The sequence below is a fragment of the Penaeus japonicus genome, unplaced genomic scaffold (assembly GCF_977035675.1).
Source record: "Penaeus japonicus unplaced genomic scaffold, GWHDUDI00000001_assembly GWHDUDI00000029, whole genome shotgun sequence".
In the NCBI taxonomy this organism is placed as follows: Eukaryota; Metazoa; Arthropoda; class Malacostraca; order Decapoda; family Penaeidae; genus Penaeus; species Penaeus japonicus.
Window position 1 is genome coordinate 19,765,207 of NW_028234431.1, and position 25,000 is coordinate 19,790,206.

General features: G+C 43.8%; 1 protein-coding gene across 4 annotated transcripts in view; it reads right to left on the reverse strand.

Annotated features, from left to right (window-relative positions):
* egh (beta-1,4-mannosyltransferase egh) overlaps positions 1-25,000 on the reverse strand; it is a 176,805-nt gene that overhangs the window by 44,010 nt on the left and 107,795 nt on the right. Inside the window, exon 1 of one of the 4 annotated variants that reach the window (XM_086554008.1) lies at positions 15,161-15,184. The exons of the other annotated variants lie outside the window; for them this stretch is intronic. The gene's annotated coding sequence lies outside the window, so the exon portion shown is untranslated. Of the gene's footprint in view, positions 1-15,160; positions 15,185-25,000 lie in introns of those variants that run through there. 4 annotated transcript variants of the gene reach the window in all.

Sequence of the window (25,000 nt, forward strand, 5' to 3'; positions counted from 1 at the left end):
AAATAAATTCTCTTCCCAAAATAAGGGATATTAGGATGTGTGTGAGTAGTGAGTGTGAGTTTGAGTTGTGAGTTGTAGTTGTGTGTGAGGTGAGTTTGTGTGATGGTGTGTGTGTGTGTGTGTGTGTGTGTGTGTGTGTGTGTGGTGTGTGTGTGGTGTGTGGTGTGTGGTGTGTGTGTGTGTGTGTGTGTGTATGTGTGTGTGTGCTGTGTCGTTGTGTCTGTGTGTGTCGATTGCGTGTGCGTGTTGGTGTGCGTGTATGTATTTGTATGAGTTTTATATGTAAGTAAGTGTGATGGTATGTTTTATGTATTGTATTTTCTATATGTATATGTGTGTATATATATATATATATATCTTATATATATATTTTATATATATATCATATATTATAATATAAATAGGTTAGTATTGTATGTAGTATGTTGACGTAGTACGTATGTATGTATGTACGTATCGTATGTATGTATGCATGCATGTTTGCGTGTGCGTGTGTGAAATGTATTATCTATAGGTATCTGTTTAATATATATATTATATGTATATATTATGGTATATACATGTTATGTATATGTATATGTAATCTGGTATATGTAAAGTATATGTATATTATGCTATGTATCGTATGTATGTATGTGTGTGTGTGTGAGTGAGTGGTGTGTGTGTGTTGTGTGTGGGTGTGTGGGGTGTGTGTGTGTGTTGTTGTGTGTATTATATATTAAGTATATATATAATATATATATATCTATTTCTAATCTATTAATGTGAGTTGTGTGTGTGTGAGTATGTTTATGTGAAGAGTATGTGTATGTGTAGTGTATGTGTATGTGTATGTGTTATGTATAGGTATGTATTTCTATGTTATTGTACATGTAATGTACATGTATGTATATGTATAGTATATGCGGATGTATATGTATATGTATATGTATATGTATATGTGTATGTGTATGTGAATGTGTATGTGTATGTGTATGTGCAATGTGTATGTGTTTTGTGTATTGTATCTGTATATGTTATGTTTTGTATTGTATATTTATTGTATATGTGTATATGTGTATATGTGTATTATGTTATATTTATATGGTATATATATGTATTATATGTATATATATAAAATTGTATTTATACAATATCTATATATAATATATATTATTTACTACAAAAATCAAAATTCGCAAAAAAGTTAAAAAAAGCAAGCATCGTCACACTCACCGAATGCATGCATGTAATGGGTAGTCGTGCCATGTATAAAATAAGTATTTATGAATGTATATCACACTTATATCTATCAATATATCTATATAAATATCTCTGCTCTCTGTATATATATATTACATTATGAATTATATGATATATATTTGTATATATATATAATGTCTCAATATTTCTGTAAAGTATATGTATATGATATAATGTTATATATCTATATGTATATCTATATGTCATATAGATGTGTGTAGATATATGTAAAGTATATATATATATATCTGTATATATAATGAATAATATAGTGCACTCCATATAAGGTCTATGTCTATGTATCTGTATAATGTTATATTGTATATAGTATATATATATATCTATATAAATTTATAAATCTATATTAATATATGTATTGAACTATGTATATCTATTATATGTTGTATTGTATGTGTGTGTGTGTGTGTGTGAGTGTGAGTGTGTGTGTGTGTGTGTATACACTATATGTGAGAGTATGTGTAATTTGTAATGTGTATGTATATGATATATGATATGTATATGTATGATGTATATGTATTTGTCAAATGTCGATGTATATGTATATGTATTGTAACTGCTAAGTATATGTATATTGTATATGTATATGTCATGTGTAAGTGTATGTGTATCATTATATGTATAAGTCAAAGTGTATATGTGTCTATGTGTATATATGGCATAAATTTATATATATATTATCTCTCTATATATATCTATATACTATCAAAATCTGCGTATATATCTGTATAATATAAATATTATTGTAAAGTATATACTTATATATATATGCTATCAATATGAATAATATCTGTATTATTTATGTTATATATGTATCTATATCTATTATTACATATACTACACTATCAAAAATCGCACGCCAGTAAAACAAAGAAGTATCGTCCACAGAGAAACCGGGCCGGCTCTCCGCCCAACCGCACACATCAGCCAATAAAACGCTCCGCCGGCGAACCAAATAAACCTGCCGCCGCATGGCCATGAGGGCAGGCACAGGCCAACGTGAGTGAGACAGCGTCTAATAGCAGCCGAACGCTCACTCTCGCCCGCTGCATTACCCGAGGCGATCCCCTGCTCTCGAAAGCAATTAGGTTGCATGCGGCTTATCGCGGGAAAATAGGGAAAAAAAAAGCTCTAAAGAATAAATAAATTCTCTTCCCAAAATAAGGGATCACTCACGAACGCGGGGAAACAGAGGCTCAACTAATGAAGGCGTTTTCTTCGCAAAATAAGGGATTACTTACGAATGCCGGGGTAAGTAGCTGGAGTATTTGCGTAGATTCGAGACGGGAATGTCTAAAATTGCAGGACGAACGATCATCCCTAACAATGGTCACCTCGTTCAGCTGCTCGTTTTTCCCCCCTCGTGTTCTGACGCACTGGAAGCCATCGCGGGAAAGCATGTTAATCTGAGGCATATCACATTTTGCCTTAAAAGGGGATGACCGTAAGGCCTCATCAAAACACCAAGATACTACTACGCTGATCGATACTCGCGATCAAAGGAATTGCACAAATGACAGTGTGCAAGGCAGCATGCTTCACGACGCACTCACCACTCAACATCACATACCGCCAAGCGCGGGATGTTTCCTCACAACAAGGTGCGCCTCACCACGCGACCACACTGCCTACCCCCCTCCACAACCCCCATCCCCCGGGGCCACCAGAGAGGACCCCGCTTGGACCCACCAGCCTTGCCCCGGGTATCAAGAACGCCGCAGCGAGCGGTGCATCGGTCGTGGACGGCGAGAGGCCACCGGACCCGCGAACCACGATTTCAGCCGGGATGAATGAAGCGAAAACACAGATCCCGATTGCGTAGAAACCAAGAGCTCTTGGCGGTCAGAGTCAAGCATTCTGGGCGTTGGGCGGGTCTCCCGTGTTAAGCATGGCGTGTGGCAGGGCCTAGTACCGGCATTCCGGACATTACGTGTTTTCACAATGTATAAATTTGGGAATCATCTTGGAGTTGATTAGTCACGTTAATATACCCCCTCACACCCACCTTATCCACCTACCACCTCTTTTATTCTCTTTTTCTCATTCTTATTCCCTCTTTCTTCCTGGTTCTATATCTTTTTTCTCCGCTACTCTCCTATTTCTTTTCTTATTCCCTCTCTTCCTCCTTCCGTCGCGCATGTCGTTCTCTCATTTTTCAAAACTCTAAGCCTTACTTCCAGTTTTATAATTTCCACCTTCTAAAGTATCGCTCCCTTTCCCTTCTATCTCCTCTCTTTTCTTTCCTCTTTTCTTTCGTTTTTCTTTTCTTCTTCTTGTCCAAGACACGGGTGGATCGGCCGCCCAACCTGCAATCACCTCGTCAATAAAAGCCTTCCGCCGGGACATAAACCTGCAGCCAGCTGGGGAAAGTTAATAGAGCCGACGTCACTCTCGCTTTCATTAACGAGGCGAGCCCTGCCTCGGGAAAGCAATTAGGGAGAGGTTTCTTCGCAAAGGGTCTCATAGCTGCCGACGCTACTTGCCTTCATTAACGAGGCGAGCCCCTGCCTCTCGAAAGCAATTAGGTGCTTGCGGTTATCAGCGGGAAAACAAAAGCTCCAAAGAATAAATAAATTCTCTTCCCAAAATAAGGGATCACTACGATTATTTTCGACGGGGGAAAAAGCTCCAAGCTGGAGTATTTGCGTGTGTCGGGAATCGTCTAAAATGCTGGACGAAATCCCTTTAAATGGATCACACTCGTCAGCTGCTCGTTTTTCCCCCCTCGTGTTCTGACGCACTGGAAGCCATCGCGGGAAAGCATGTTAATCTGAGGCATATCACATTTTGCCTTAAAAGGGGATGACCGTAAGGCCTCATCAAAACACCAAGATACTACTACGCTGATCGATACTCGCGATCAAAGGAATTGCACAAATGACAGTGTGCAAGGCAAGCATGTTCACACGCACTCACACTCACTCTCACATACAGCACAAGCCTACGGGATGTGTCCTCAAAAGGAGCGCCTCCACCACGCGAACAAAATGCCTACCCCCTCCCCACCAACCCCCATCCCCCGGGCCACCAGAGCGACCCCGCTTGGCCACCCGCTGCCAATAAATAAAATTCTCTTCCCAAAATTAATGGATCATCACGAACGCGGGAAATCTTAATGAGGGCGTTATGTTCTTCGAAAAATAAAGGGATTTACTTACGAAAATTTGGGGCCCGGGGTAAGTAGCTGGGGGTATTTGCGTGTGTCGGGAATCGTCTAAAATGCTGGACGAAATCCCTTTAAATGGATCACACTCGTCAGCTGCTCGTTTTTCCCCCTCGTGTTCTGACGCACTGGAAGCCATCGCGGGAAAGCATGTTAATCTGAGGCATATCACATTTTGCCTTAAAAGGGGATGACCGTAAGGCCTCATCAAAACACAAAAGATATTACAACGCTGAACGATACTCGCGATCATAAGAATTGCACAAATGACAGTGTGCAAGGCAAGCATTATACAAGCCATCACACTCACTCTATACAGCAAGCTACGGGATGTGTACTCAAAAAGGAGGCGCCTCCCAGCGAACAAAATGCCTACCCCCTCCCCACCAACCCCCACCCCCCGGGCCACCAGAGCGACCGCTGGCCCACCCGCCTTCCGGGTATCAGAGGCTTCAAGCGAAGCGGGCAATCGGCGTTTTTCTTAGCAAAATAAGGATTATTACGAATGCGGGGTAGTAGCTGGGTATTTGCGGTGTGACGGGAATCGTCTAAAATTGCTGTCAAAATCCCTTTAAATGGATCTCACTGTCCAGATGCTCGTTTTTTCCCCCCTCGTGTTCTGTGGCACGGGAAGACGGGACTCAATTTCAGGGCAGCGGGAAGAGAAGCGAGGCAGATCACATTTCGCCTTATAAGCGGAGAGAGAGGCTCATCAAAAACCTAGTATATACGCTGAACGATACTCGCGATCATAAGAATTGCACAAATGACAGTGTGCAAGGCAAGCATGTTCACACGCACTCACACTCACTCTCACATACAGCACAAGCCTACGGGATGTGTCCTCAAAAGGAGCGCCTCCACCACGCGAACAAAATGCCTACCCCCTCCCCCCCCACCCCATCCCCGGGGCCACAGAGCGGACCCCGTTGGCACCACCACCTGCCAGGGGGTATCATGACGCAGCGAGCGGGCAATCGGCGTGGCACGGCGGACACCGGCCCGCGACTCAAATTTCAGCCGGGATGAATGAAGCGAAACAGATCGATTGCGCTGAAACAAGAGCATGGGCGGGTCAGTGTCATGCATTCTGGGCGTGGGCGGGTCAGTGTCATGCATTCTGGACGTGGGCAGGTCAGTACCGTGCATTCCGGACATACGTGTCAATGTCTAATTTGGAAATCACTTGGAAGTTGATTAGTGTCGTTAATATACCCCCCCCACCCACTTATCCACCTACACCTTGTTATTTCTTTTTCTCATTCTTATTCCCTCTTTCTTCCTGGTATATATCTTTTTTCTCGCTTCTCTCCTCTTTCGTTTTTATTGCCTTCTTCTCTACCGCTTCGCTTCGTCGTCTCTTCATTTTCAAACTCGCTCGCCTTAATTCAAGTTTTTTATTTCCCTTCTAAGTATCGGTCATTTCCTTTTTTCCTCCTCTTTTCTTTTTCCTCTTTTCTTTCTTCTTTTCTTTTCTTTTCTTGTACCAAGCATGGGCGGGTCAGTGTCATGCATTCTGGGCGTGGGCGGGTCAGTGTTATGCATTCTGGACGTGGGCAGGTCAGTACCGTGCATTCCGGACATACGTGTCAATGTCTAATTTGGAAATCACTTGGAAGTTGATTAGTGACGTTAATATACCCCCCCACACCCACCTTATCCACCTACCACCTCTTTTATTCTCTTTTTCTCATTCTTATTCCCTCTTTCTTCCTGGTTCTATATCTTTTTTCTCGCTTCTCCTCCTCTCTTCTTTTCTTATTCCCTCTCTTCCTCCTACCGCTCGCTCTATCGTCTCTTCTCATTTTTCAAACTCTCTCGCCTTAATTCAAGTTTTATTATTTCCACCTTCCTAAGTATCGCTCCCTTTCCCTTATATCCTCCTCTTTTCTTTCCTCTTTTCTTTCTTCTTTTCTTTTCCTTCTTCTTGTACCAAGAGTTAAGGGGAGGAGAGGGAGGAAGGGAGGGACTGGAAGAGGAAGAGGGAGAGGGAGAGGGAGAGGGAGAGGGAGAGGGAGAGGGGAGAGGGGAGAGGGAGAAGGAGAGGGGGAAAGAGAGAGAGAGAAAGGAGAAGAGAGAGAGGAGAGAGAGAGAGGAGAGAGGGGAGAAGGAGAGGGGAAGAGAGAGAGAGATGAGGAGAGAGAAGAGAGAGGAGAGAGAGAGAGAGGGGGGGAGGGGAGAGAGAGAGAAAGAGAGAGAGGGGAGACAGAGGAGAGAGAGAGAGAGAGAGAGAGAGAGAGAGAAAGAAGGAGATAGAGAGAGAGAGAGAGAGGAGAGGGGAGAGAGAGAGAAGAGAGGGAGAGAGAGAGAGAGAGAAGGAGAGAGAGAGAGGAGAGTGAAGAGAGAGAGAGGAGAGAGAAGAGAGAGAGAGAGAGAGAGAAGAGAGAGAGAGAGAGGAGAGAGAGAGAGGGGGAGAGAGAGGAGAGAGAGAGAGAAGAAGAGAGAGAAGAGAGCGGAGGAGAGAGAGAGAGAGAAATAGAGAGAGAGGGAGGAGGAGGAGGGGAGGGAGAGAGAGAGAGAGAGGAAGAGAGAGGAGAGAAGAGGAGTAGAGAGAGAGAGAGAAGGGAGAGAGAGAGAGAGAGGAAAGGGAGAGAAGAGAGAGAGAGAGAGAGAGAGAGAGAGAGAGGGGGGGGGAGAGAGAGAGAGAGAGAGAGAGAGAGAGAGAGAGAAAGGAGAGAGAGAGAGGAGAGAGAGAGGAGAGAGAGGGGGGATAGGGAGTGAGATAGAGAGGAAGGGAGAGAGAAGAGGGGGAATTACATAAGAGCTGAGCCAGATAAAATTCTATGTTACGTAACTTGATGGATCGAAGTGTTATTTAAACTTGAGAAAATGTACCCGCACGCTCTCGGGCCTAACACTAGCAAGCAGGCAAGCAAGGAAGCAAGTATGCAAGGAGGCAGGGAGGCAGACAAGCAGGCGGGCAGGCAGACGGGCTAGCAGACTGGCTGGCTGGTCTGCCTCAGCTTCCCTGCCACTGTATGATATCCCTCTTCCTCTCAATTTGTGTCTGCCAACGATGTCAACCCCTGCTTCCCAATATCAGTTTTGAAATATATTAAATCAGTTGTCCGAGGCTTGATACAAATACATATACATTATATATATATATATATATATATATATATATATATATATGTAAATATCTATATATATATATATATAAACATATATATACACATACACATACACATACAAAGAGAGAGAGAGAGAGAGAGAGAGAGAGAGAGAGAGAGAATTACGTATATTTACCTTGACATATCAACAGCGAGATAAAGAAATACAGTCATATCTATTTACTATCGATGTGGCTACGGAAATACGAACGAACAGACATCCACAGAAATATCTGGACATGGATATGGATATGAATACGGGGACACAGTGACATATCCTTCAATCACACACACACCCAGCGAAAGGAAATCGAGGCGGAGGGGCGACCCTGTATCGGAACCGTGACCTGCTTCCGTAAGTCGTGCGATGTTAAACACACTCCTCAATCACATCGATGGTTCGACGCAGGTTGCGTAACAAACCGAATAAACAGATTACGTGCGCGAAGAGGGAGAAAAAAAACCCACAATGTTGTGTAACGATCGCGACGGCTCCCATGTCCCTTATCCCACGGTACACACTGCCCCTCACATTCCCACTCCCACTCCCACTCCCACTCCCACTCCCACTCCCACTCCCACTCCCACTCCCACTCCCACTCCCACTCCCACTCCCACTCCCTCTCCCTCTCCTTCTTCCACTCCTACTCCTACTCCCCTTCCTATTCCCATTTTCATTCCTATTCCTATTCCCTCCCCCCTCCCCCTCCCCCCCTTCCTCTCCCTCTCCCCCTCCCCACCCACCAAGGTACAAAAGGAATTGCCATAAAACAATAAGTCACATTTTTTATTAGCATTAATCATCATTTCCTTATCGTTGTCAACAATGCCATAATCTTCACGTCGGCTGCCATTCCCTAGGTTATAATCAGGAGAGAGTTGCAAAGGCGCAAGGACAAGTCAACACAGCCAGTGACGAGCAACAAGAAACGGCCAGAATTCGAGAGATGGGAGTTCTCTTGGGAGGGTTGGTAAGCGAGAAGACATGGCGACGAGGAGGACGGGGTGAGGAAGAGGAGGGGGGAGGAGGAGGAGGAGGAGGAGGAGGAGGAGGAGGAGGAGGAGGAGGAGGAGGAGGAGGAGGGAGGAGGTGTGAGGAGGAGGGAGGGGGGTAGAGGAGGTGAGGAGAGGAGGAGGAGGAGGAGGAGGAGGAGGAGGAGGAGGAGGGGGAAGAGGAGGAGGAGGAGGAGGAGGAAGAGAGGAGGAGGAGGAGGAGGAGGAGGAGGAGGAGGAGGAGGAGGAGGAGGAGGAGGAGGAGAAGGAGGAGGAGGAGGAGGAGGAAGATGAAGAAAACACGATGGAGGAGGAGGAAACAGTGGAAAATGGGGGGAGGGGGGACACGGGGTTACAGAGAAGAGAAGAGTGATGAGGTCACGACCCTTGGCGCAAAAATTTCACGTATCACTTCCTGTCTCCATCCCACACGTCCCCTGCGAGGACAGAGCCCGTTTCATCCTCCTAAAAAGGGTGGCACATCTTCCCTCTCTCCCATCTCGTCAGCCCTCGCCATTTCTGTCTCGTCTCGTCTCCTCTGTTAACTTCTTTCTCTTTCGCTTTCTTCTCCCTCTCCCTCTCTTTCTCCTTCCTTCTCTCTCCCCACACTGTACTCCCTTCGTTCTATTTTCTCTGTTGACTTTCCACTCCCTCTTTTTTCAATCTCATTTTTTTACTTCCTTCATCTTTTGTTCTCGTTATCCCTGCATTCTCCTACTTCCGAAGAATCTCTCCCCTCCGTGTCCCCTCATTATCTTCATTAAAAAAAAACATCCACACGGTTCTTAATTAAGAGAAGGATCAATCACCTTCCTTCCTTCCTTACTTACTTACTTACCTATTTACTTACTCCCTCCCTTGCTTGCTTGTTTGCTTCCCTCTTTCTCTCCCTCCCCCACCCACCCTTCCCTTTCTTCTAATTTCTCATCAACCCCTCTACCCCTTCCCCCTCACTATCACTCTTACCCTCACTCTCATTATTTCTCCCTATCCCTATTCCCTCATACCCCCCCCCCCCCCGATCAATCGCCCGACCCCCTGTCACCCGAGCAACACCCGAGAGCGAGAGAGCCACACCTCGTCTCATCGGAGCACGTCATTCTGTAGCCCCTTAACGAGCATCTTTGATTTCTCTTAGGTTCTCCTTCCCCCGTCCTCTCCTCTTTCGTGTTTTTGTGTCCTTCGTCATTTACTATTACCCTTGTCTTTTTTCTTCACTTGAATACCTTTTCTCCGTCGTTGTTCTTCCATGTCTTATATATATATATATATATATATATATATATATATATATATATATATATATATATATATATATATATACATACATACATACATACATATATATTATATATATATATATACTATATATACATACATACATACATACATACATACATACATACATACATATATATATATATATACATACACACATATTTATATATATATATATATATATATATATATATATATATATATATATATTTACATCTATATCTACCCCCACTTCCACCCCCATGTTTATCTACTTCCTCTTTCTGTCTTTTTATCTTCCCTTCCTCTCATCCTCCTCTTTATCAACTTTCACTTCCTCCATCTTCACATCCCCCTACCTCTACATTCATCAACACCCTCTTTGTTGTTGTTCTTTACCTTTCTCTTCCATTCATCTCACCCCCTATCCTTCCTTCTCCATCACCTTTACCTCCTCCACTCCGCATTTAACTTCCCTTTCAACTTCATTGTCTCCTTCACCCCCACCTCTACCTCATTTTCTCTTTCTTTCATCCCATCTTCCTCCTCCTCCTTATCAACTTCTCTTCCGCCTTCGCCTTCACCTCCACCTTCATCCTCCCTTTACCCTGCCCCCTCTACCCTACCCCCGCCCCTGCCCCTCCGTCAGAGAGGCTGCTTGGGTGACCTTGCTGGCGGCCACGAGTCAAGGCCAGAGCTTAGACTGCGTGGTCGCCCATGACACCTGTCCTGCCAACCGAGAGCGACCTGTCCGGGCGTCCCCCCTTTCCCCCACTTCCTTCTTCCCCTCGTGGTTTAACCCCCTCCCCCCTCCCTAGCCCTTCCCCACATTACCATGCACAGATTGGAAAGCATCCCTCCTCCTACCATGCACCGGCTACCCTACATTTAATCTGCCATGCACTCGTATCTCGCCCGTGACTTACAATGAGCGTATTCTTGGACGGCTGCATGGTCGTGGAATCGAAGGAATACAGATCGAAGCTAGCTTGTTTCTTTCTGTCTTTCAATTTTTCATTTCCTGTTCTCTTTTTCCTTTACCGTTATTTTATTTCTTTCACATGATCCATGCGACGGATTTTTCCCTCATGCACGATTAAGTGAAACAAACTTTGTATTATGGTACACAAGGCTTTCCCTGCCGCCTACATTTCCCCGCGTACACATGAAGTGTCACGCAAGAACGACAGGAACACACACGTACAATTACACTAGCGCAAGAGCGAGAACAACATTACGTCACCGAACAAATGAACCGACAGCAAAAAAAACGACTCCTTTGTCATGCATTCAATATCCCGATGCTCACAAATTTTCAACGTTCTCTATGCCGTTGAAGGGCAACGCTCCACCATGGCGTCCACAGTCCCTTTTGCAATTGCACTTCTCATGAGTCAATAATCACATGATCACAGTTACGAATAAATAAGCATATGAACAGCAAAAATAAACAAGCAAAACGAACAAATAGACCAATGGATACTTCATACGAGTAAACAGAAACATAATCACTGTTCCAATAACCAGCCTCACACGCATGACATTCACCAACTGCATAACATGACTGGGCATTGCATTCATACAACCAACCCCAAGACACCTGATAACTGTCACTCCACCCCACCCCGCCCTACCCCACACCACACCACACCCCCATCCTCATCCTAAACGACCCCCCCCATGTAATCCCTCCATCCCAATCCTCAACTTCCATCCTCTTAATAATCCTTATAAGCTTATCCTTCCCCCCACCATCCCCCCACCGTTTACACCCCCCAACCCCCTACATTCAACTCCTACATACCTACCCCCCCCCCCATCCCCCAATGATCTCTCCTCTTCCCTCCCCCTGAGTCATGCATTATTCACTCTTTCCTGGTCATGAAAAAATCGTGCCTGACGAAGCCACACAAAAAGTAGGAAATTCCTGATCAGTTCGTTCTAATTTCTTTAATGGTGTTTGTTTGCTCGGGTTGCCGTGTGTGTGGCTTGGGGGTAATTTGGTGAGTGTGTGCGTGCGTGTGCGTGCGTTTCTTTGTGCATTCCCTCTCTCTCCTCTCTCTCTCTCTCTCTCTCTCTCTCTCTCTCTCTCTCTCTCTCTCTCTCTCTCTCTCTCTCTCTCTCTCTCTCTCTCTCTCTCTCTCTCTGTGTGTGTGTGTGTTTCTATCACCATCTCTTTCTGTTTCTATCACTATCTCTTTCTGTTTCTATCTCTATCTCTTTCTGTTTCTATCTCTATCTCTTTCTGTTTCTATCTCTATCTCTTTCTGTTTCTATCTCTATCTCTTTCTGTTTCTATCTCTATCTCTTTCTGTTTCTATCTCTATCTCTTTCTGTTTCTATCTCTATCTCTTTCTATTTCTATCTCTATCTCTTTCTGTTTCTATCTCTATATCTCTGTCTCTATCTCTATCTCTCTCTCTCTATTTCTATCTTTGTTTCTATATATCTCTCTTTCTCTCTAATAGGTATGAGTATAGGTAAGGGTATAGGTGTGGGTATGGGTGTGGGTGTGGGTATGGGGTATGGGGTATGGGGTATGGGGTATGGGGTATGGGGTATGGGGTATGGGGTATGGGGTATGGGTGTGGGCGTGAGTGAGGGTGAGGGTGTGAGTATGGATATTTGTCGGTCTGTCTATGGGTGCGTTAGGTTTATGGGTAATGGGCCATGTGTTCACGGATACACACGCCTGTCTGAGCACGCGAGCCCTCCCGAACCGCACGCAATCACGCACAGGTGTCGCGGGTATTTACACACGTCCCGCCGCCAGTATCACGCCTCATGCATCATCGCCCAAAATTCCATGTCCACGCCATTATCATTCGGAACGATTTTAAGCGGCGCTAACTACCGAACGCTGAGTCAATGTGCAGCGGTGATGAATGTTTGTACGTGTGTACGTGTGTGTGTCTGTACGTGTGTGTGTGTGTGTACGCGTGTATGTACGTGTGTGTGTGTGTACGCGTGTATGTACGTGTGTGTGTACGCGTGTATGTACGTGTGTGTACGCGTGTATGTACGTGTGTGTGTACGCGCGTGCGCGTGTGTGTGTGTGTGTGTGTGTGTGTGTGTGTGTGTGTGTGTGTGTGTGTGTGTGTGTGTGTGTGTGTGTGTGTGTGTGTGTGTGTGTGTGTACATGTATGTGTGTATGTATGTATATGTGTGTGGTGCGCGTGCGTGTACGCGTGTGTGTGTGTGTGTGATGTACGTGTGTGTGTGGTGTGTGTGTGTGTGTGCGCGTGTGTGTGTGTGTGTGTGTGTGTGTGTGTGTGTGTGTGTGTGTGTGTGTGTGTGTGTGTGTGTGTGTGTGTGTGTGTGTGTGTGTGTGTGTGTGTGTGTGTGTGTGTGAGTGTGTGTGTGTGTGTGTGTGTATGTGTGTGTGTGTGTGTGTGTGTGTGTGTGTGTGTGTGTGTGTGTGTGTGTGTGTTGTGTGTGTGTGTGTGTTGTGTGTGTGTGTGTGTGTGTGTGTGTGTGTGTGTGTGTATGTGTGTTGTGTGTGTGTGTGTGTGTGTGTGTGTGTGTGTGTGTGTGTGTGTGTGTGTGTGTGTGTGTGTGTGTGTGTGTGTGTGTGTGTGTGTGTGTGTGTGTGTGGTATGCACTTCCGCTGTGTACGGGTGCGCACTGTGTGGTGTGTGTTTGTGTATTAGTATGCATTTGTGTATCTATTCATCTATCTATTAATATATGTATATTAGTATACATGTATGTATGTATGTAACAATACATACATGTAAATATGCATGCATGTGTGTAAGTATACATGCATGTATGTATGTATGTATGTATGTATGTATGTATGTATGTATGTATGTATGTATGTATGTATGCATGCATGTATGTTATCAAACTATCAACAGAAGTATGTCAGTGTCTTTGATCGCTCACCATACATCTACTCCTCATTCGCCATATAAACAGACTACCGGTTCTATTCCATCCCGAAGTTGAATATTCCTGCAGAAATCAATGCAAATCAATAATCGCGACGAAACTTCTTACGCTGTTCCCGTTCCTTCATTCATTCATTCTGTTTATCCACTAAATTCCGTCCCCTGGTTCTATCTATCGGAGGAGATAAGCAAATAGTTCTCCCAATTCTCTTGACATTTTTTCACTAAAAAGAAGCGCAATGTAAATACACGAAAAATTCATCACTGCCATAACTACCACCGCCACGTGTTATCGTCGTAGTTATCGACATTGTCATTATCATCATCATAAGAAGAAGACGAAGAAGACGCAGAATACGAAGACTAAGAAGAAACCGAAGAAGGAAGAAGAAGAAGAAGAAGAAGGAGAAGAAGAAGAAGAAGAACAACAACAACAACAAACATGATCCACAACAACAGAAAACAAACGTCAGCCAATCTCAACAACCCCCCCACACACACACACACACCTTCCTAATCACCCCCAATCTCTCCCCCCTCTTTCGCCCCCTTCTTTTGCTAAAATCCAACCCCGGGACCTCTTCACCATGACCGCGCGATCACAGCCAGCGCCCAACCCACCGCGCCGCCGAACGAGCCTCGACCCAACTGAGTAAATACACTCACACTCGCAAGCCTTCTCCGGCGAGTGTAAAAATCACCTGCGAATAGATCATCGCTGTTCGGTCGGCCGGAGCTTCTTAACCTTTGCCTGAACGTTATCAAATTCATTCCGTAAAACGTCGGGGGTTGCAAGTTGTTGTGTTGGAGATGCTAAGGTTGGATGGAAACACTTCTACGGCTGTCCATCGTCCGTGCGGGATTCATGATACTTTGAACGGCGGCAGGGTATGCACTGCATGGCTGGGTGTACATGTGTAGGTATGTGTTGGAGACTGTACGATTGTACGTATGCGTGTCATATGTGTGTGATATGCGTGAGAGTGCGCGCACAACTACTGCAAATATGCGAACACAAGTAGCAATTCCCCATTCATCTCAGGCAAATGCAGCGTCCCCTTGCCCCCCCCTGTCCCCCTTAACCCCCGCCAACCCCTTTCCAACCCCTTTCCCTCACCAACCCCGGCCATCAAAACCGCCAGACCACCGGCGCGTTGCAGCAAACACGCCCTCCACCTTCCGCCCCCTCTTCTTCTCTGCTCTATATTGGACAATAAAACTACGTTCCAAAGACATCACAGAGTGACAGACAAAAACACAGACACACTAAGAAACGCAGAGACAGACAGACAGACAGACAGACAGACAGACAGACAGACAGAAAGACACACACACACTTGAAAAAATACACCATTCAAATATACCGATACATAAACAACAACAAAAATAATAACAAATAAATAAAAATGTTGTCGTGCTTATCCACGTGACTGAATGCAAGCGCTTGTGACAGCGTACCCCCCCCTACCCTCCTCACCTACCCTCACACCAGCACTGCAAGCAATTCTCAGGCGGTCAAATCTGCCTCGGAAAGCGGCATGCTAGGAGATGCCTCGGGTTTGTCTTCGACTGACGGAGACACTCACCTGCAAAGAGAGAAAATGTTTTCATTATTGGGTATTTAAGGCAGAAATTATGGTGGTGATGATGATTGTGAAGGTGGCGGTGCTGATGCTAGTGATGGCAATGATGGTAATGATGGTAATGGTAACGATAGTAATAGTTATTAAAGTGATGCAGTAATAACAGTAATACTATTCAATAACAGTAATCCTAATAAAACCCAGAGTTAGAACAAACAAACAAACAAACAAAAAACAACAACCGTAAAGCAGAAAAAACACCAACCAACCATAATTGCAAGCAAGGCAGAAGGCAATAAAACATCAATAAACGCGCCAACCTCTGAAAGCATAACGGCCAAGGCCCCAGCGATCAATGAACCAACCAACCAACCATCTGGCAATTCAAAATAATGATAATTAATCCCGAAATAGCAACCCCAAAATGATTCACGTGATGTTACCTAAAAAAATATTGTTTATATTTATCATGAACCGAAATTAACTCCGTAATCTAATCGACGGATAAGATATCCTTAGCCTGAGATCTTGGCCATCTGAGGAATCTAACCGACGACCAGTGACTCTTAGGGGGAAAACAATCTTAACATCGATATACATACACATAATAATATACATCCTTATGACCGTGCCCATGGCATACATTACATACATATATACATTTATAGAGACATTTACACGCACACGCACACACATTATACATATGTATATTTGCATACATGTATTTTTGTATTTGTATTCATATTCATATCATATAACTATATGAATATATAAATATATAAATATATAAATATATAAATATATAAATATATAAATATATAAATATATAAATATATAAATATATATAAATATATAAATATATAAATATATAAATAAATAAATTTATATATATATTTACATACATATATCTATATCTATATCTATATAAATATATAAATATACAAATATATATAAATATATATATATATATAAATATATAAATATATATAAATATATATATATATATATATATGTGTGTGTGTGTGTGTGTGTGTGTGTGTGTGTGTGTGTGTGTGTGTGTGTGTGTGTGTGTGTGTGTGTGTGTGTGTGTGTGTGTGTGTGTGTGTGTGCATGTATGTATATATGTATATATATGTATATATATACATATAAACATATATGTATATATATATATATATACATAAAACATATATGTATATATGTATATATAAACATATATGTAAAAATATACATATATATAATATATGCATCCAACTATACATACATACATACATACACACATATAATTACATAAATATATACACATATATACACATACATACATATATATATATATACACATATATATATATACAAACATATATATATATATACACATATATACACATACATACATATATATATATATACACATACATACATTATATCTATCTATCTATCTCTATATATATACATATATACATACATACATATACACATACATACATACAGTGTATATATACATATATATATATATATACATATATATACATATACATATACATATACATATATATATATACATATATATATACATATATATATACATATACATATACATATACATAGAAACATATATACACATACATACATACATACATACATACATACATACATACATAAACACATACACACATACACAAACACACATATACACACACATATACACACACACACAAACACAGACACACACATACACAAACACAGACACACACACACACAAACACAGACACACACACACACAAACACAGACACACACACACACACACACACATATATATATATATATATATATATATATATATATATATATATATATATATATATATATACATACATACATACATATACACAGACACAGATAGATACAGACATACAGACACACAGACACACACATACAAACGCACATACATATATAATATATATATATATATATATATATATACATACATATATACATATACATATATATATACATACATATATTTATATACATACATATACATATATATACATATATGTATATATATATACATATATAAATATATGTATACATATATGTATATATATATATATATATATATATATATGTATATATATTCATACATGTACATGTACATATACATATACATATGTATCTATCTATCTATATCTCTAAATATACACCCACGCTCACACCTACACTCAGAACCACGTAACAGCAAATTGCCCATATTTCACTCTGATTGGCTAACGGCGCTCTAATTATAATGGCGAATAATGGGAATAAACACTAGCAGTAGTGAATATAAACTTCAAAGTCAATTAACAAAAGGCAAAGTGAAATAATAACATCTGCATCAAAGAGAACTGCGTAAGACAAAGTTAAATATGAATAATAAAACACGCATGCACATGTGTGTGCGCCCACGCACTTACTCCTACTCGCTCTCTCACCCCCACTCTCACAATCACAATCACTCTCTCTCACTCCCACTATATGTGTGCGTATGGGTGTGCGTGTGCGTGTGCGTGTGCGTGTGCGTGTGCGTGTGCGTGTGCGTGTGTGTGAGTGTGAGTGTACGTGTACGTGTGTGTCTGTGTCTGCTTGTCTATTTGTTTAATTGTCTTATCTATCTGCCAGTCTCTCTATTGAACACACTGATATATCATGAATATTTTATTTTTGTAAGAAAAATATGGATGTCTCTCCATCTCTGTCTCCGTCTTTTGACTGAGGTCATAGAGCAGGGCAAGCGCTCTTCAGTTGTCTCCCAGTTTCTCCTCTGCTTACCACAGGCTGTTATGCAAGAAGTAAACAACAAACAGCGGAGACGCAGGAATGCCACTGCTGTCACAAGGAATGTATCTGTGCGTCTGTCACTGGCCGCGACGACGGGGATGTCCGACCGTGTGCACAGATCGGCAAGAACGCGCGCGATTCCGTTGACGAGAATCATCATCGAAATAATCGCTGATGCAGTGCGTGTGCTCGAATCACACTTACACCCCTATTACTATGTCTCGCCACTGTCATTATCCTTCTCTCTATGCTCTTTATTCTTTTTTCTTTTGACCTCCATTCATACCCGTCCACATTCCGCCCTAAAAACCCATACTAATCCACCCGCCCTCATTCAATTCCTTCGTTTCTTCATTCTCTCATTCCATCCTTTCCTCTCCTCCCTTAACCTCAACTGTTTACTCTAATTATTCGCAATATTGGTGAAAGTATAAAAAAAATAACAATAAATAAAAAAAGAAAAGCAGAAAGAGAAAGAATGAGAAATAAAATAAAATAAAATGTCAAGGGGAATACAACTCCAGATTTTATGCGCGGCTGAAATGTTGATCGCATTTGAAAGGTCGGCGGCGAGGGGAGTGGGTGGAGGGGTGAGGGGAGTGGGTGAAGGGGTGAGGGGAGTGGGTGGAGAGGTGAGGGGAGTGGGTGGAGGGGTGAGGGGAGTGGGTGGAGGGGTGAGGGGAGTGGGTGGAGGGGTGAGGGGAGTGGGTGGAGGGGTGAGGGGAGTGGTTGGAGGGGTGAGGGGAGTGGTTGGAGGGGTGAGGGGAGTGGTTGGAGGGGTGAGGGGAGTGGCTGGAGGGGTGAGGGAAGTGGGTGGAGAGGTGAGGGAAGTGGGTGGAGAGGTGAGGGGAGTGGGTGGAGGGGTGAGGAAGTGGGGGTGGGTGTGAGGGGAGTGGGGTGAGAAGGGTGGGGACGGGAGAAGGAAGAGAGGAGAAAAGGGAGGGAAGAGGGGGGAGGAAAAATGGAGATGGAGAAGGGGAGAAAAGAGAGGAGGAGGGGAGAGGGGTGAATAGCAAAGCTTGAATTGTTACAACAGTGCAAGCAAAATAGAACGACAGATGGATGGATGGATGGGTGATGATGATCATCATAATCTTACTTTCACTACCGCTACTCCTTAAACCTAAAAGAAAATGTTCATCATCACCACTAAAAAAAGGTCCATATCAACATCATCCCTACCACCATCAGCATCACCATACAGACCACAAAAACCGGCTATCAATTCATTCCTCCCCCTCCCCCCATCCCCCTGCTCTTCATCAACCCCTCTCCTCCCTCCCCCTCCTTTCGCCCATCCATTCTCCACGCCCACAAAGGCGGAGTTCCGACGCCCATTCACATCCCTGCCACAATCCGTCAGCCCGCGCGGGATAGACTGAGATAGTCTATCTCATCTCTTTAATCTTTAGTCTTTTTTTCTTTTTTTTTTGTCTTTTTCTCTTCTCTCGTCTTTTTTTCCTTCTTACTTACGGCCCTATTTTATCCTATCTCTTTAATCTTTTCCCTCATGTTTATTCTCTCTCTCTCTCTCTCTCTCTCTCTCTCTCTCTCTCTCTCTCTCTCTCTCTCTCTCTCTCTCTTGATTTTTTTGTCTCTCTCACTCTAATAGTTTTCTTTTCTTTTTTTCTTTCTTGCTTAACTTCACTGTCACTACTCTTGCCTTCTTTTCGTTTTCTTCACATTTTCCTCTGCTTTTCAAAGATGTTTTCGTTACTCCTTTCTTCCCTGCCTCATCCTTTCCACATTCTTTCTTCCCCTCCTCATCAGCTTCCTCTTCTACCACCATCACCACCATCACATCTTCCTCTTCCTCCTCCTCCTCCTCCTCCTCTTCTACCTCATCTACCTCCTCCTCCTCTTCTTCCTTAACCTCTCCCCTTCTTCTTCCCTGTCTTCATCACCATAAACTGCCCATTACGGCGGCGAAGACGGAGGTTCAATTTACGACAATCTGTTCTTCAAGCGTTCATTCCCATGATAATATAGTATGTTCAGCATAATGAACACTTGCGCAAACGGTATTATTTTCATTAAACCTAAGATGCCAGCCCTCAATTTCATTTCTCTTTTGCATTACGGCGCGGCCCATTATCCCCGGCCAGCGAATCATAGAACGGGCTACGGAATGCTGACCCGATTATCAGTGCAAATAGCGGAGAAAACGTATGGTAATTGTGCCTACGGAAATCGGTGTGTTAATGGAGGAGTCTCCCCTTCTACCTTCCTTTCTTTCTTTATCTTTCTCTATCTATCTCTCTTTATTGCATGTTTCCACCTTCATTTCCCCTTTCTCCATCTCCTTTCCTTTCCCAAACACGTAGCTATGCATACACACGTAGGCATACATACATACTCATGTGCATGCCAACATCCATACCCATACATCTACACATGCACACGCATGCACGCTACACCAAATGAAACTTGTGTTAGCATATTCACTCTCCTCTGTCACAAAACAAACACACACCCGTCAACTGCCCCCCCCCCTCCCACGCACTCGCCCATTCACTCAACCCCTCCCCTCCCTTGACACATACGCACACTTCTTCATGAATTATTTCCATAAAAAAGGAGCAGACACCACCCAGCCCCACCCCCGCCCACCCAAGCACCCGACGACAATTTACGACCAGTCGCTAAAGACCTTATTACCATAATTAGCATTACTACTGTCATTCCCGTCACCATCAACAGTACAAGTGCCGCTATCAACAAGCTAATCTACCCCTTCCCTCCTTCCCACCCTCTCTTCCCCCCATACTCCTTCCCCTCCCTCTCTCCCTCTCCCTTCCATCAGTGTTCCTGTTAAAACTGCCCATTAAACGCCGAAGCAAAACGTAGCCTTATCTACTTATCTACTTCCATCGATCTATGCACCATCTACTCACCCCCTTCCTTCCCTCAACCCGGGTCACGTCTCTGCTGTTTTTTCCCCCGATGGCGACACGTACCAACGCTTTTTTCTGCCATTGTTGATTTTACTTTTGCTGTCGGAGAATTCATCACCAATGTTAGCCTGTTTGCGCTCTTGTTTTGTTTTCGCACAATCAGACAACATTAAGATATCAAAAACGTAAGAAAAAATACAAAAAACAACAAATAATCAACAAGGAAACAAGAACAAAACAAATACAATCCTCACACACATAAAGAAACAAAACCAAGCTGCAAAGAAGCGTGAGATGGCAATGGCGGGATTTTTCCTGCTTGTAACATATCTGTCCTACGTTTGCTTTGCCATAAAAATATATAGGAATGAAAGGATGGATATAAAAAATAACTCCGCAAAGCAAGAAGACAAGAAATGCATCAATAATGACACTAAATGACAAAGCAAATAAAATAATAAATAGTCGAATCACAAAGAAACACGTAAATACAAACAAGCACACCTACATACCTATCTGCCTACCTCGCTTCTCACGTTCCTACCTTTCTCCCTCCCTCCCTCCCTCCTTCCCTCCCTCCCCCCCCTCCCTCCCTCCCTCCCTCCCTCCCTCCCTCCCTCCCTCCCTCCCTCCTCCCTCCCTCCCTCCCTCCCTCTCGCCCTAAGCAACAACAAGGAAAGGATAAAAAACAAAGCAACCGCGTGCACGCCAGCTAGTAGCCTCCCTCCTTCTCCGTGCAACACTCGCAATAAACGCCCTGGCCACCATGATGCTTCCATCACCCTCGTCAACACCTATCATGACATAACAAGTGCCTTCCCCGTTCCACTTCTCATTCTCTGCTGCTGCAACTTCTTCTTTTCCCCTGTAGTTGTAGTTGCGGTTATAGTAGTAGTTGTGATTGTAGCTATAGTTCATGTTCTCCTCCTCCTCCTCCCTCCTCCCTTTCGATCTTTTATTTACCCTTTCTTCTTACAGGCCGATCGCTGAATGTGCGATCGCCCACCCGTGTTCCTCTTCTTCACCCTTTCCTTTCTTCTTTCCTTCACCCCCTTCTCCTCCCTGTCCCCGCTTCTCCCTTTCCTTCATAATCTCTTTCCCAAACTCCCCTCCATACAAAGAGAAACCCCGCTGAAAAATGCCCCGTTCTCATGTAAACACAGCAAGAGCGAGGGAGGGACGAAGATAGGGGAAGGGGCGGAGGGAGAGGGGAAGGGGTAGAGGAAGGGCGTTGGAGGGAGGAAGGGGTCGGAGGGAGGGGTAGAGACTGGGAACAGGAGATAAATTGAAAGAGAGAGGGAATATGGCGATGAGAGAGAGCTTGAGAGAGAGCGAGAGAGAGAGAGAGAGAGAGAGCGAGAGAGCGAGAGAGCGAGAGAGCGAGAGAGCGAGAGAGCGAGAGAGCGAGAGAGCGAGAGAGCGAGAGAGCGAGAGAGAGATAGAGAGATAGAGAGATAGAGAGATAGAGAGATAGAGAGATAGAGAGATAGAGAGATAGAGAGATAGAGATAGAGAGAGAGAGAGAGAGAGAGAGAGAGAGAGAGAGAGAGAGAGAGAGAGAGAGAGAGAGAGAGAGAGAGAGAGAGAGAGAGAGAGAGAGAGAGAGGAGAGAGAGAAGAGAGAGAGAGAGAGAGAGAGAAGAGAGAGAAGAGGGAGAAAGAGAGAGAGAGAGAGAGAAGAGAGAAGAGAAAAAGAGAGAGAGAAAGAAAAAGAAAGAGAGAGAGAGAAGAGAAGAGAAAGAGAGAGAGAGAAGAGAAGAAAGAGAGAGAAAGAGAGAGAGAGAGAGAGAGAGAGAGAGAGAGGAGAAGAAAGAGAGAGAAAGAGGAGAGAGAGGAGAGAAGAGAGAGAGAGAGAGAGAGGGGGAGAGAGAGAAGACTGAGAGAGAGAGAGAGAGAGAAAGAGAGAGAGAGAGAGAGAGAGAGAGAGAGAGAGAGAGAGAGAGAGAGAGAGAGAGAGAGAGAGAGAGAGAGAGAGAGAGAGAGAGAGAGAGAGAGCATCCCTCTCCGATTCCCCCGTGGGACGAGAGGGAACGAGGGCATCTAAAACAACACTTGCCTTATCTTTCCCTCAATCGTCCCCCTGGCGTCTGGCACAGCGGACACCTGGCGCGAGCACGCGCACACACACATACATACATACATACATACATACATAGATAAACACACGCGTACACACATATATACATACATACATACATAAACACACACACACACACACACACACACACACACACACACACACACACACACACACACACACACACACACACACACAGAGAGAGAGAGAGAGAGAGAGAGAGAGAGAGAGAGAGAGAGAGAGAGAGAGAGAGAGAGAGAGAGAGAGAGAGAGAGAGAGAGAGAGAGAGGACACTGTGATACTAAAACCCACGACACTAATAAAGTACAGAAATAACCGTTTAATCCATTCAGAACACAAAAGGGGACACTTGCTGGCCTCCCCTTATCCGTCCTCGTAAAATGCCTGCAGTCAATAACTCGCCTTAAATAAAAAAAAGGTTTTATCTACCTCGGCCGAGCAGCGACGGCAACAGAGCACAAGAACTTGCATTTTATCCCTACATTCGGTAACTGTAACTGTTGCTTTTATCATCAGAACTGTGCTGCACTAAGGCATTTTCTCTCTCCCCTCTCTCACTTTCCTTATCTCTCCTTCTCGCTCTTCCTCAATCTCGCCTTCACCCTCTCCCTGTCCTTCTTCCCTTCCCCCCACTCGCTCTTTCTCTACCTCGCCCTCGCCCTATCACTCTCCCCCTCCCTCTCTCCCTTTCCTTATCTTTCCCTCTCCTCCTTCGCGTTCTTCCCTAGCCTCACCTTCTCCCTCTCCCCCTTCTCCTCCCTCTCTCTCCTCTCGCTCTTCCTCAAGCTCGCCCTTTCCCTCTTCTCCTCCGTCTTCCCCCTCTCGCCCTTCTTCAACCTCGCCATCGTCCCCTCCTTTGCCGTCTTTCTCTCCCTATCTCTTTCTTTTTATATTTCTTTCTCCTTCTCTTTCCTACCTCTGTTTCCATTCTTCCACAATTAATATATATATATATTTTACTTCTGACTAGACTTGCTCCTCTTTGTTTTCATCATACGCTCTTCCTTTCCTCTTTCCTTTCCAGATCTCTTCCTTCCCACTCTCCGCCAACCTCATCGTCTCTCCCTCCACACCTATCTCCCCGTCGGTGTTCTTCCATAACCACCGAGAGCGTGGGACGAGCGACGCACGGTGAGCTCGTCAAGCGGCTGTGACGGCTACCTATCTCAAAGCCACAGATTCACCCCTTATCTCACACTCAATGATCTCCCTATCAACTCTCTATCGGGGAGCCGGGGATATCATTATCACCCTAATCGGAATATCCTTCAGAATACCAATGCCTTCGTTAACATCACGAACGGTTTACGGATCGAATTATCCACGTCATCGTTACTGGCATTATCCCTAATCAGTTCAGCTCTTTAAACGAATAGGGCAGATGCTGACGGTGAAGAAAACGAGAAGAAAGTTGACAAAAGAGAGAGAGAGAGAGAGAGAGAGAGAGAGAGAGAGAGAGAGAGAGAGAGAGAGAGAGAGAGAGAGAGAGAGAGAGAGAGAGAGAGAGAGAGAGAGAGAGAAATGAGCAATAAGAATAACAGAACAATTGTCACCAACGAGTGAAAACCAACTCACCAACACAATAAAACATACAGACACCCACACGTACACACATACATATATACAGACAAGACATATGTTCACATAACATGGCCGACAACTTTTGAACCCCGGAGCGTCCAACTTTTCACCCTGACCGTATCACAAAAAACGATTATCAAATCGTTTCGCACGCTCTTAAATAAGGAAAAAATAGTGCAGTAACTTCTGGCATCGCTCACAAACACGTTCACATCTGTAGAAGGTCTTTAAACTTCTATCCATCTACACTCGAAAATAACCCTTGTTACAGCTATATGTATTTGCTTATTATTTGACCATTCTAATCGCATGTCAATCAGCCTACAACTGGTACTATGAGGAGAG